At 40.8% G+C, this 14933-nt stretch overlaps 1 pseudogene; it reads right to left on the bottom strand.

The window, feature by feature from the left end:
- Positions 1-7716: 7716 nt before the first annotated feature.
- LOC113921018 lies at positions 7717-8181 on the bottom strand (annotated as a pseudogene).
- Between the last annotated feature and the right edge of the window lie 6752 nt (positions 8182-14933).

Raw genomic sequence — 14933 nt, 5'->3', positions numbered from 1 at the left:
AGATTATACCATTATAGTGCACTGTTCGGAAAACATAAGATCATACTAATTCCCATATGCTTTCAGGCAGTTCAAAATAATTAAGATCTGTTTATCAATATGGCTAACTAAAAACAAAAGCATGTATATCAATGTTTGTTTTTATTATTTCCTGTATAGGCCTCTAAGAGTAATTGCGGATATCTGTAGGACCTAAAGAGCTAGCTCCTTTCCCACAATGTTCTATAATCAGACATTATACATGGGGTGTCAGCCAGTTTAAGTAGCCAGAAGATGGCCTCCCATAAACACATTTGCTGTTACATTTCAGAGTTATCAACTGTGAATGCATTTTGTGCAGTCAAGTGAAATTTGCAGCCAATAAACACACGGTTAAAGAAGAAGGCATAAATGCATACAAAGTGCATACGAAACCTCTCTACTCGGCTAGGCCAAATAAATATTTCCATTGGTTCAGTTCTAGCAGAAACAAAATGCACATTAGGTCAAAAAAGGTGAAGGTATGTGGAATTAACTTGTTAACTTTTGAAAATTTGCTTTTGGGAATTCTGAATATGCATGTGGGCTCCCTTGCCTCTGGAATGTCATGCCACCAGAAAAAAAAGAAAAAAAAGCAGAGTGATTTTTGTCTCCCACAAATGCCTGTTCTGTATTATATAGTCTGCTTTTAGTTTGGATGCCAAAGGACACTCTGGTTGTAATTTCAAAGTTGGTTAAAACTTCACAGTATTTGGCCTTTCACTATCCAGATGCACAGTAAAAAGCTCACCTCTTTTTCCTAATATTGCTGTTAGAATCATTTTTGGAAGGTTCATTTTATCACTTTTTTATCTCCAGTCAGGATAAGAAATGAATGCATATTGGAATTTAATTTGTTTAGGGAATTCATTTTGTTTAATTTAGTTCTAAAATACTAACTGCAATCCACTATTGAGACGAGATAGCTCAAACTCCTTAATAGCCATATCCAGAGAGATTTCCATAGAGAGAGTGGAGGGAGAGGAAAAGGTAGATATTGATGATATTCAAACAAATAATTTTAGAAAACTCATGGAATGAACCAAAATTATGTATAAAAACTCAAATTGGAATTAGAATTCAAAGCAAGGTCTCAGTGAATGCGAGACTCTGAGCCTTGCTGCTAGATGGCAGACAGAAGGAAGAATAAATGACCTCCAGCTTTTGAGAAACTTAATTAGAAGTTATATCAAACCTGGGATTCTCCTGAAAGAATTTGTACTTACTTTAATAAAGGCTGTTTCTCCTTGAGAAGCAATTCTAATTTTATACCAGGGTTGCAATTCTGTGCTGAAAATGGCCTTTCTATGCGATCTTGTTCATCTTTGCAAACACAATATATCCCCACCCCCAGGACCTTCTTCTGGCATGCAAACAGAAGAGCATTTGCCAAAACAATGATACGGATGCTTAGAAAACAATAGCTCTTCTTTGAACTTTATTACTACGAGCTACAACACAACAAAAAGCCAGAGCAAGGGCAAGGCTGACACAGGAAGGAAACCACGTTTACCAACTGGTTTGGAAATTTTCATTTCCCATTTTAAAATTCTGGTAGCAACAGAGAACAGCTCAGTGGTTGGCAGGGGTTAAGGGTCAGGGGAGGAGGAGACTCTAAAGAGCAGCAAGAGGGACTCCTTTTGGACTGACGGACTCTGTTCAGAGTGTGGTGGTGGTGGCAAGTGTCAAAATTCTGGAACTGTATGGCAAAAAGAGGGAACTTTACGTAATTTTAAAAAAGAAACAATCAAGCATCATCAACTTTGACATTTTAAAAAGTGTGTCCGTTTGATTTTATATGTGTCCACCAGTACATTTGACATCTAACCTAGTACTTCTCTACCTCCCTAATTACTATTTCAAAGCCCCCTTCCCTCCCACCTTTCCTGAGTTTCTCCTCTTTCCCAGGGATTGTTTGGAATCCCTGATTGTTCTTCTTTTGCAAAACAATTCAAAACATCACAACCTTTGAGAACCAAGCCTTGAACAAATGATGATGAAAAGAATTCAGACCTGGGTAAGAGCAATCTGATACTGGAGAAAATGTGCTGATGGAAAAGAGTCCCAGAAAGTTGCCAGGGGCAGGAGGTCTTGGCAGGTTGGTCTGACAGAGGTGTCTTGCAAAAAAAAAAAAAAAAAAGTGGGGAATAGAGAGGAAGTAAATAGAAGCATATCATAATCCTACCTTCTATTTGTAAAGTGCATCATGGTTTATGATAATCTTAAACTAGTTCCTTTAATATTCCATCACCTTGCTAATGTGTAGGGGTCATTGCCCCCATTTTACAGATGAGAAAACTGTGGCCCAGAACAGTGAATTGCCCATGGTCACAAGCCTAGTACATGAAAAAGCTTGTACTTGAGCTAGGATTCCTTGTTCTAAGCACTGGCATCATTCTATAACCAACCGCATGTAGCCTGTGCGAAATTGCTATGCGTCCAGAGCTCCTGACAGCCGTGTCACACCCAGTGAAATCCTTGAAGTCCTTGAGGTTGGCTGCCCAAAGGGCACGGGTGGGAAGTGAATCAGTGATCTCCACTCTGGGCTTGTCTTTTAGGGATGGCGTTGCAGCTAATTCTGGGTTGTTGGGCTCACTCTTACTCTTTCAGTTTGATCTAGAAAAGCCACAGAAATAGGTAGCTCAGACGGGACAATGTTCTTTAAGCCAAAGACCACCTCCAGAACAGGCAGCATCAAATTGAAAATCTAAACTCAGGAAACAGTGCCCGAGATCTCATCTCCCAAGTGCTGAAGGAGAGAAATTTGACCAATTCAAGGATGAAGACGTAAGACCAGTTTTCTTTTATGAGGCAGGAGGCAGATAACTAGAGATTAATATCTATTTATTCTGTGCCTTGTTCCACAAATGGTTTGAAAGTGCTAACTAGGAAAGCATAAATCTAGTCCTATTAAACAGACACAGTTCAAGAACGATGGACCCCAGCACTTCCTGAGAAATTTCCTCAAGAGACTGGTTTTGCCAAATGTTGTATGTTTTGCTTTCCATAGGGGATTCAGTATTTCTCAATATGTTTCAAAGTATAAATAGCAAACCAGTTGAGCAAATGCCCATCTGGTTGTCTGATCTCTTTTTTTTTTTTTTTTAAGATTTTATTTATTTATTTGACAGAGAGAGACACAGCAAGAGAGGGAACACAAGCAGGGGGAGTGGGAGAGGGAGAAGCAGACTCCCCAGGAGCAGGGAGCCTGATGCAGGGCTCGATCCCAGGACTCTGGGATCATGACCTGAGCCAAAGGCAGACACTTAATGAGCGAGCCACCCAGGTGCCCCTGATCTCCTTTTTTAAAGTAGAGAAAAAGAAATTGCCTTTGACTTAAGGAAAGATGGGGAATATTGTTGGTGGCTGCCTTCTAGATCTGATGTAGCCATACCAACTCATCAAGTAGCACCAGAGTCATTTCAACAGAGGGGTGGTACTCGACCCCCTTAATCAAGTCCCCTTCCTGGCCTCCTCCAGCCTGTTATTCTCTGATATAACTTAGATCTTTTCCTTCAGTGCATTTGTGAAAAATCTCCCTCATTAGGCTGAAATGCCAAGGGGGCAAGGAAGTGTGTGTTTGAGCGATGATTGGATCCCCCAGTGCCTCTCACAGTTCCTGGCACATGATGGAAGTTAAATTAATAGATGGACTGGACTTCTATGGAATGCCCATGACTATATTCCAGAAAAGCTATGCTGCCCTTCCCTTCATAAGCCAGAGAAAGAACTTTTCTCTCTCCCTCTAATTCCTAACTTGGCTCTGTAGGAAAAGTGCATCTCACGTCAGACAATTCTGGATACATGGACAGCCCACCAGGGGTGTATGTAGCAATAGGACATTATAAAACCATCTTTCTGCCTTAAGAACAGGGAAAAGATTTTTCTCTTGTGAAGCTGGGACAGGCTGGGAGGCAAAAATTAGGATGATTATTCCTGGGGTTTGCTCCATTTTGGTGTGAGGAACTCAGTTTCCTAAGAAGTAAAATGTGCAAAACGTTGTGGAAAGAGCACTGGGCTTGTAATGAAATCTTAAAAACAGAGGCAGAACAACTTTAGAGAACATCGCAGCCAGTGGTTTTCCACGTTCACTGTGTACTAGCATCCCCAGGAGAAACTGATAGAAACGTATGGATGCCTGGGCCCTAGCTCTAGGGATTCAGATCCAACTGGTCTCTGTGGTATTTTGTCCCTGAATTTATCCTCGAAGCTCTCCAGCTGATTCGTCTGGGTGGCTAGGTTTGAGAATGACAAATATGAACCAAAGGTGACTCGTTTGGGCCGCGAGTGAGGTGAGCCCAGGCTCTGTGTTCAGGGATGTCCCCAGCCCATGAGTTGCCCCGGGGGCTGCACCTGCCCTCAGGTTCACCAGCTTCGCGCGCAGCTAGAGCAAGGGCGCCAGGGCTTCCATCAGACACGCTCCTGGACTTTGAATGGGAACCAGAGACTCCAGGATGCAAGAGTCACAGAGATTTCTCTTTGCTGACGGCGGCCGTGACAACAAGGATGACTTTCTGGGGCAGCAGCAGAATCAGGTCCACTACCAAATGGTTCCGTGGCAGCAGTGGTTTAGTTCCTGCGAGCTCCTGGGCAAGCAGCACTTCTCCAGGTGCCCCAGGGAGAGAAGCAACGTCCTCAAGAGGATTAAAGATAGGTCCTTTTTTTTTTTTTTTTTTTTTTGCCTAGATCAGCTAGACCCAGTTTCTGTTGCTTGTCAAGAAAGACCTCTGAATCCTGCAAATGCTTTTTTTTTTTCCTCCCCCCGACTGTGTTTCTTGGAATCTTCTGGTTCTGCAGGTACTTCAGGAGCTACACAGAGAAAACAGAGTAAGCCACACTTGCAGTTTTCTGGGTTCTCTGTCAACCAGAGCAGATCGACTTAATACTTTATTATGAACAAGGTTTCTGAAAAAAAAAAAAAAAGTTTAGAAATTACATCTGGGTGGCAGAGAAGTTCATTAGTCCATCACATTCCATTAATTTTTCTGACTTTCCCTAGATACCAAGACAGAACTATTCTTCCAGACTTGGGTAGAAGATTCTAGTAGTAAAGTGAGCCAAAGTGACTGCCTGCTTCTTCTCCAATATTACAAGTTTGTCCAGTTCATATTTGTAACCAGGGGTCTGGAAATCCAGTGTAAGTCATTATTTCTGCCACTTCTTGTCCTTGTCACCATGGGCAAATACGTTTTTTTCCACTAAAATTGAATTCCTTTTTTTTTCTGTAAAATAGAACAACTAACACTTTTCTGTCAACCACATGTGATACCTGTAAGGCTCAAATAATATAATAAATTTAAGTGATATAATAAGTAAAATCATGTTATGCACTTATAAATCTTTCTATGCATGCAAGATGAAATTCTTATTATCATTACTGTCAGCATGAAATCTTAAATCAGTTGGTGAGTTTGTTTCCTGGATATGAATGAACTAAACTAGTTTATCTGATGGAATACAAAGCTACTTCTTGTCACAGGAGGATGTGTAGTCTCCTGCCACAGGTGTGTGGTTAAATTCTGAGGTGATACTGAAATCTTATATAATCTTTATACTTCAGCAGCTTGTAAGCTCTGAAAGACTTACTCGCTTTGGGTATATTACTTGCAGAGAGATCCAACCGTAATAAAAATGGTTGAAGGACAATATCCCTTATATTTTCATTTGTATAAATTTGCATATTTATAATTATATACAAATAACAGTGAAAGAACAAATTTTATTAAGCATCTTTTAAGCACAATACCATATGATTCCACAGTTATATACAGGTGAATGGGCATGGATTGTTAGAGTTCTGATTATTAGCCTGAAATGCTTAGATGCTGCTCAGTAGCTAAGAAACCATTGGAAGAATTTGAGAGGATTTGTATGATAGCAACAGTGTTTTATCAAGAAGTAAAGATTAATTGGATAATAGCAATTAAGGAATTAGAAGGTGAAATATAATTTAAAATTCCTAACTTGGGAAATTAAGAGAATGGCACTGCCCATAGAAAAGAAAGTTCTGGCTGGGTAGTTTTAGATGAACCTTTAGAACATGTAAAAGTTCTTCAAATATGGCCCGAATGAAAAGAGGAACAATGAGTACAGAATAGTCTTGACTTGTATCCACTTTTAACAACCACTGCCACCTGGTGGCTTGTGACCCTGTTTCCACTGAAGGGAGAAACCCTGTTGATTCTTGATGCGGCCGCCCAAAGCAGGGCTGAAGCGGAACAGAAAGAACACTGACCTGGTATACCAGAGATCTAAGGTTTTGGAGCACAGGGCTTAAGGGCCATGTAACCTCATGCAATATTGTAACATGTCTAGGTCAAGATCGTCTAGCTATAAATATCTATACTTTAATGATTTCTTATGAAACTCACAGTCAATACTAAAACCCAGCAAGACTTCGGATAGCAGTAGATATGGATTGAAACTGCAGTTCCCATCACATTATATTTAAATTACTCCTTTCTGTTTCCTTTTGACTGAGTCCGCCTTGTAGCTCTCCTGAATTACTGAATAATGGAAGACCTAGGAACCGCGATAGTTAAGGAAAGAGGAAGTGATAGGTGGGCAGACAGAGCCACATTGAGAAAGACGATGAAAATGGGTAGCTGGAAATATTTCAAGGAGTAAGTAAACAATTGTATTTTTCTTTTCTTTCTTTTTTTTTTTTTTGCTGGTAAAATAATTGACTTTTATTATTAAGGTTGACAAATTCTAGAACACAACACTAAAGGGGGCCTCTTAAGGGAAAAAGAGGGCAGGAGACATTGAATTCTCAGGTGTCAGCAAGTGGTACTACTGACCAACAATTTTTGGTTTATTCTTCTCATGTACCAAGAAGTCCAGAGGTTGGGAGTCCATGGTTGGTGCAGCAGCTCCTCAAGTCATGCTTTCAGAATCCAAGTGCCTTGAATCTTTCCACTGTACTGCCCAGAGAAAGGATCTGCCTTCCTTAGGCCAAAAAATGGCTCCAATACTCCTAGGTTTCATGTATGTGCTCCTGGATGTAGCAGAATGTAGCGAGAAGGACAAAGGTTCGTGTTTGCCAGATTTGCTTTTTTGTATCAAACACCTGGTAGCTTTATTAAGCAGACTTCTAATTATATCTCTTTTATAGTGGTATTAACTACAGTCTCCATGTTATACATTAGATTCTCTCTTCTATCAAGATCCTTCTATTAGAAGCTCACTTGTACAAGATCCACTTTTATCTCTAAAATTGCCAGAGCTGTTATATGGCTACCTTTAGCAGGAGCTGGGGAAGTATTCTTAAATAGGCACATTATCATCTTCCTCCAAAGTGGGCTTCTGCTAATGAAGAAGATGCAATAGGTGATCTGTTTAATGACAAAATCCTCTGTAACAATTATGTTAAATTTTTGAATTTTACTGATCTGGAAAAATGCTCAGAATATAACGTCATGTGAAAAGCAGGACAGAAAACATATGCAATATAATCTCAATTCTGTTTAAAAAATACATACCCCACATGTGGGAGTTCCAAAATGTTAATAATAGTTAATATCTACAGAGTTAGCCTCATGTCAAAGGGGTATTGATAGACAAAATTTTTATCATACTAAATTTTTTCTGAATTTTTTATAATGAACTTGTATTATCTTTAAATAGAAAAAAATAGTGTCACTTTAAAAAACACCCCATATACTCTTAAGGACGACTAAGTCCAAAATATTTACCTACTTACTCAGTTTCATCTTCATTGTCAAAAGAAAGGAGGCAATTATTTTTTATTTGCTTTTGTGAGTTCTTTTTAACTGAGTCTTACTTATTTATTTCACTTTCATTTGCCTTCCTCTTTTGAGCTTGCTGTTAAACCTGAATATTTTTCATCCGAGGAACATTTGACTGGTTTTCGATACATGATTCTTCCATCAACTATAGCCGGTTCTTCATCTGCTTTGGCAGCCTTTATTTCTGCTTTAATTTTCATGACTTCTTCAACTGACAGGTCTCCCTTTTTTAAAACCACCACTTGGGGCTGTTCATCTTCTTTATCACTGTGATCACCATCTTCATCTGGGAGCTGAGGCTGGATTTTCTTGGTTTCCACGGTAGCCCTTCCCTGTAGTCCACCTGTTCCTTGAAGCGAGCCAGGAACGCCAGTTCGGCTGGCCACACGTACAAAACCTGGTTCCGTTTGCTCATAGCTGCTCCTGGGAAAAACAGGTTCCCGGGGCCGCCTGGAGATGGTACACTGGTGATGGCCAACAATTGTATTTTTCTGAAGCAACTTTATGATATGGGCACATAGCTGCTGTGTGGATCTTGATTCTGAGAGCGAGTAAATATTTCCTCTCAGGGCCAACAGTGTATCACTCATAACTTCTTTTGCATTTCCCAAGAACAACAGACCATTTTAAGATTTCCTGATACCTTTCTTAATGCCTCTTGCTACTTGGAAATTCCACCATGCTATCTACATTTCTTTCAGAAACTTCTTGTTAAAAGGTTCCTCATGCTGGAAAGCCTTCTAAAACTCTCCCCAAGAGAGGCAAAATTTCTCTCCTCCATGCCACCACTCATTGCATTGTGTTCATCTTACTATGTTCTCACCAACTCCTCATTATACTCCCATCAAAACAACCTGTCTCATATCTGTTTAAATACAAATGATTATCACCATACTTTGGCCTTCTTCGGATCAGACACTTTGTCTTTCAATTCTGTATTCCAGATATCCTTTTTGTTGACAGCTGCTAGAATACATAATGCTTCTTTCTCACATCCCAGGAGGATAACTCTGGGAGAAACTGAAGAAGAGTGCGAGGGACCTAGACACCAGGTTCTCTGAGGGTTAGGGAAAGAAGACAGAGTTTATATAAACATCTGCATGCTTGTCATACCCATGGATTCTGAGCTTCTAGAGAGTATCTTTGGGTCTCACTCAGGGTGCAGAGGTAGAGTTTGCCAACAAGAGAGTTTTATCACAGAGGGTGACCAAAAGTTTGGCTTTTTCATGGAGGCTCCCTTTACTGACAATATGTAGACATAGTTTGTAGGGCTCTTCCATTTCTCTAGAGAGGACTTCACCATTGCCAAGGGGTATAGCACCTGACTGCTAGGGAGTGTTCTGGAAATAAGGCAAGAGAGGATATCCAGAATATGTAAAAACAGTGGGAGAAGGAAGCAGAAGAAGTAGAACCAGAGAAATGACATCATGAGAAAGATTTGATTGAAGGGGGCCATGAGTCAAAGAATGTCAGCAGCTTCTAGATGCTGGAAAAGGCAAGAACATGGATTATACCCTAGACCCTCCAGGAAGGAAGGCAACCCTGCCAACGCTTTGATTTTATCCCAGCGAGATGCATTTTGTATTTCTGGCTTCTGGAACTATAAGATAATAAGTCCATGTTGTTTTAAGCCACTAAGTTTGTAGTAATGTGTTACAACAGTAATGGAAAACTACAAAAAGACCACATTACATTTATTATTATTCCGTTGCTTGGTTGTTTTAGTTTAGGACATTTACTTAGGTCTTGCTGGTCCTTGTCCCTAATCCCTGATTCCCAGGAGTCTACCCTTCCCACAGGATATGTTCTCTGCTTTGCTAGAACGCCCAGTCACCTCTACTCACTGCATGTGGACCAGTCCTGACTCCTTATTGGCTTTCAGTCCCAGGACTGGCTGTCCTCCTTCACATTCACCCTTAGACCCTGAAAAAAAGCATTGACAAGGACACCAACCTCTGAAGAATCTTTGACATCATCACATGGACAAAGAAGTTTGCACACCTTGCCTTCTTTTCCCCCTTCAGGTTTCCAACACACTTATGTGACTGTTTTCAGAACATGGATGAATCATAGTTATCTTGATTAAACTCTCCATGCACAGTTTTTAAACAAAAATGCTTTCAATTACCCAGCTCATCTCTGACTGAATCCTTGATATCAGCCATTCAAACTATCCTGCTGGGGTCCAGTTCTTGCCAATCCACAAATAATTATTAAGTAAGGGCGTTTCTCTTAGAGTTGCAAAGTATGGCAGACAGGGATCCTTAGCCAGAGATCTAAGGGGAAAAGAGTGAGAGAGTCTATAACATAAATAATGACTGAGAGATCCCAAAGAGGCCTGCTGAGGGCAGGGGGCTGTTAGTAATGAGGGAGACACCAGGAGTGACAGGAGAGACCCCTCAGAGACAGGACTCTGCAAGAGAGGTCAAGTTCATTTGAGTTCAGAGTCTAAGTCATATGAGAAAGTGCCTGGCTTCATAGCAATTTGCCCCAATTACCCATTTCCCTCTGACCTAAGACTAAAATCTAATTATACTCAGCATGAGAGGAGGCCTGGTGGGAGTTTAATATCCACAACCTCTCTCTGCTCTCTTTTACAGAGCACTAAGAGGGGGTCTGTGGATGTAGACAAAACTTGCACCAGGGGTTTTGTGTCAGGCTGGCAAAACCTCATTTTAGGAGACAACCAAACTTTCAGGGATGAAGAACCGAGTCTCCTGTCTCCTATGATTCTCCAAGGTTGTTTTTATTAAAATGGAAATTTCCAAGGCTTTATGCAGGGCTTACATGTCAATGATAAGAGCCGCCTCACCAGCAGCAGAGCTATAATTGTCTTCTCTTGTTCCTGAACTCAGCACTTGGCTGCTCATTAATTAACAGTGTACCCCATGAGCATAGCATTCCAGACTGTGGGCTCCTAAACATTTCCTCAGTAAACACAGGATCACCTGCATTAGCATTGCTGCTTCTTGCTGTTGTGGACTTCTAATTATAATTTTATTTGTTTTTTATTTGGCACATCTATATTGAACTTCTAGTGCAATAAGCCACTTTATTAGCTGTTGTGAGGACATGGAGATATGTGGGTTGGAGTCAATGCCTCAGTGTACTGAGAGCTGGCAGCTGGGGCAACCCCCAGAGGAAATGTAGAATGTGTGACCACCATCTGGGTGTTAAGAATACAAACCCCCAATTACTTGCCTCTAACCTAAGCCTTCTATTTTTGTTATCAACATTTTTTTTCTTAAATAATTTCAGGTGCAAAATAGCAGATTCAAGAAATGTTTGGGCAATGCAATTAGACTCTGTTGGATACTGTGGTTAGTGGCTAACTCTCATAATAACCTTATGAGGAGAAATATGTATGTTCCTGTTATATGTAACCTGCATTTCGCAAGTTTTCATGAGACTCACAAGTGAGGTTAAAAACTTGACCATAACCTATGTTTTACTTACTTTTGCCTATACTCACCAACGAAGGACTTCCAGGAACATGTGTATGTCCAGTCAAATAAACTATCATTCATGCAAAATGGACTCAATGTCCTGGTGGGCCCACACCTTGGCCTCCTCTGCAGCTGGGATCCCTGTTCTGGGGAGCTGAGGACATTTGGGCTGTGTATGTCAGGGAGTTACCTAAAGGCACATCCTTGTAAAAGACAGACTCAGGTCACACTTTGCACTTCTGCCTCCAAGTGCAGTAGCTTCTGTGTAAGAGCCAATCCATCTCTTGTCTAAATACAAAAATCATCACATAAACCCCTCGTGTGTATTAGTATGTACTTTCACAATTACATGGGCTAGCAGAGAAGGGCGGGGCGGGGGGGGGGGTCAGGCCTGAAAGAGGCCTCATGAGACCAAAGGGCGGCAGTCCCTGAGGACTGCAAACGCAGGGCCTCAGTGTGCAGGCCCAAGGAGGGGGCAGTGCCAAGCTCAGGCCTCACTATTTGTCTGGGATGAGCATAGCTTTGATGATATTATGTACTTAAAATCTAGTGATATCTATCTAGTACATAGACCACAAACTTCATCACTAAGCAGAAATCCATGTCAGTATTAACCTATCACCCACTCTATGCCAAGCATTTATGCCATTGTTTGGTTAGTTTTATGTATTTCCGCAATCTTCACAACCAACCCTTAAAGTCATTTGGGACAGAGAATGTCTCTTCCTTCTCATACTCCCTTACTACCTTGCTCATAATGCATGATTAATAGACTTTGCTGTTTGAAATTCCAAAGAGAATGGAAATTCAATAATTATTAACCAAACGGATCCTCCTTGAATAGGGCCAGTGCCTTTCCTTAGGATGTAAATCCCATGTACCTCATTGTAATGAACACATCTGCCGTCAGTGATATGGTGACTTCAGACTTCCCTCTCCCTCTTTAAACATCTGTGGCTGCCTTTTATTTTTCCTCTTTTGCAAGATTAAGAAAGTGAAGCCCTCAGCTTCTTGGAGAAAGTGGTCATCTACTGCACCAAAATATCTCTTCTCGGAAGGCCGTGACCTCAGAAAAGTGAACACTTGACTTTCTCTGAAGTAGTGACTATTTCATCACCCTTACTTTAGGCAAATATTGAATCACATATTATTCCCGCTTGCTGCCCCAGTCTGTTCACTCTTAGCTCCTTCCTCATGTCTCATCTTCAAGCGAGAACTTCAGGTTGCAAAAGGATTTCTAACTGCAGCATCATTTTCACTCTTGACATTTCTGTGAGCTTCAACAAGAAGAATTCTGTTTCTCTGTGCTTACCCACTGAATTAGTGTGGACAGAAGGGCACATACCATACACCATTGGCAGGAACTATTTCTTATGATCAGTAATTTTAAAGCAATACACCTCCTTGGGCTCTTAAATATGTCATCCCAGGAGCTGCTGCCCCCTTCCTCCAATCCCCTCCATCATCTGTGTGTCAGACATGCCTTAGGCCTGCTGGGCATCTGCTGTTTACCAGGGAGGCCCTCCCTGCCCCAGTCCTCTGGTGAAGCCCTCTGAGGAATGAATTATGGAAAGCACAGCAGCTCACAGGGAATATGAGCCAAAAATGTTTTAGTTCCCAGCTTGGCAAAGATAGGTAGTAAATTAACTAAAGGTTCGCTCACTGTGTGCTCTGTTCATAAGCATAATATTTAAAGTGCAAAAATAAATAACTCCTTCTGTCCTCGTCGTTTCTAAAGTACTCTGGATAGCTCAAACTGGTGATTTTGTACATTTTATTTAACCAAACAAAACTGTGCACAGATAACTGTGGACTGGACATTTTATATCATTCTGGTGATATTTTGATGAATAAGGCATGGACCAGGCAAGGTCATAGACATTTTGGGGGAGACAAACATATAACAGGTCATTAAAGCAGAGTGTGGATAAAACAATAGTAATGCTCTTTACCAGTTGGAGTGGGAAGGAGGGTCACTTCATGTAGACTAATGGAGTCCAGAAAAGGGGGACCAAGAAATTCTCTGGAAAGAAGAGGCACCTAAATTGAGAGTTAAAGACTGAATAGTATCTTTTAAAAAGGGAGGAGATTAGAAAGGAGGAAAAAAAATTCTTAATTCTATTGTCCTCTAGCTTGTGTGTATTATTAGCACACCCTGGGAAATCTATAACCACTGCTTCTTTGGAATTCATTACACCTGGTGAATTCCATGGGCCTCTGCCCCCTTATAATTTCTATGCATTTGCTTAATTAAGACTCTCTGATAAACTGGGCAGATGTTTCCTGGCAATTAATAATCAGCTGGAAGAGCTTAAGTCTTGAAGCAAAGCTGTGAAAATATGAACTTATATTTATATAAAAAGTAGTCAAATTGTTACCTTTTCACATCTTGATCAGCCAAAAGTTGAAAAGCCACATTGTTGCAGTTGACAAGCTGCATTTACAGTTTGGTTCTTTTCCTCATCACTGAAAACTATCCATAAATAGGAAGAGAGAAGCACACCCTTTGTCTTTTGCACTAGGTATCTGGAATGCAAGTCAATTTGGAGAACTTTCCTAAGAGCAAATGCTGGTCAATACTGGGATTAGTTACTTGTAGGTTTGTGGGGCAACTACTATAAAGACCTTTACAAATGTCCTTAATCTAGATAGATTTGGCAAAATTCTGCCTAGAGATGGTGGAGTGGGCATATTGAGGCTGGTGTTTGTTTTAAAAAATGTTTGGCATTCCCTAATTCAAAGCATAATACTTGAATTATGCACAGAAATGACCACATAGTATAGGGTATTTACCTATTGTGAATACATAGAAGAGTCCAGGCTTTGGTCCAAGTGTTTGTCATCTGTAACAATTATAAGTCTTTGGAGATCCTTTCTTACTTAGGTTCTCTTATGCGTGGACTGATTTCTTGCACCCCCTCCCACCATTCGGACTGAACCATGACCCTGGAGTCTTAAAGGAAGTTAGGAACAAGGAGCAAATGATATAGGACAAGTTCCTTTCAGACAGGAAGGAAAGAAGAAGAAGAAAGAAGAAGAAGAAGAAGAAGAAGAAGAAGAAGAAGAAGAAGAAGAAGAAGAAGAAGAAGAAGAAGAAGAAGAAGAAAGAAAGAAAGAAAGAAGAAAGAAGAAGAAGAAAAGCTTATCCCTTCTTGCCCTGAGGGATCATAGGGAAAAAAAAAAAGATAACAGTAGAGCAAAAATGTTCTTATTTCTACTTCCCCACCTAAGAATCATGCATCAAATTGCAGAAGTCTTTTAGGAATACAGAAATGAGTGTGAGGCAGCATATAAATATTAAGGGAATAGCTTATTTTCCAGGAAAGACTGTGAGGGAGGTTGCAGACCCCTAAAATGGCTTGTATGTCAGTGGAAGTCAGATACAACATCGCACTGAAGCCATCCTGCAGGGTAGGCTCAGATGCACGAGCCTGAGATATAGGTCTGGCTCCTCTTTGTCTGCGCTTTGTATGACAGGGATCCAGAAGTCCCCCTGTGCACTAGAGGGGGGAGGAGGAAGTGTTGAGAAAGGAGGGGGGCAACTTTTCAAAGGCTTGGGGTCAAAGCAAACAGGAGAAGGTGAGAATGGAATTGGGGAGCACATGTGAATGCCTGGAGCAGTGGACTCCTGTGGTGGGTGTTGATACTTGATTTCAAAAAGAATAGGGAGAACTAGTCCCAGCTCAGCAATTGCCAGTATTGGGGGAGGTAGACCAGTCTG

The sequence above is a fragment of the Zalophus californianus genome, chromosome 3 (assembly GCF_009762305.2).
Source record: "Zalophus californianus isolate mZalCal1 chromosome 3, mZalCal1.pri.v2, whole genome shotgun sequence".
Classification (NCBI taxonomy): Eukaryota; Metazoa; Chordata; class Mammalia; order Carnivora; family Otariidae; genus Zalophus; species Zalophus californianus.
The sequence above is the reverse complement of the archived record's forward strand: the minus strand, read 5'-3'. Positions and strand labels throughout refer to the sequence as shown.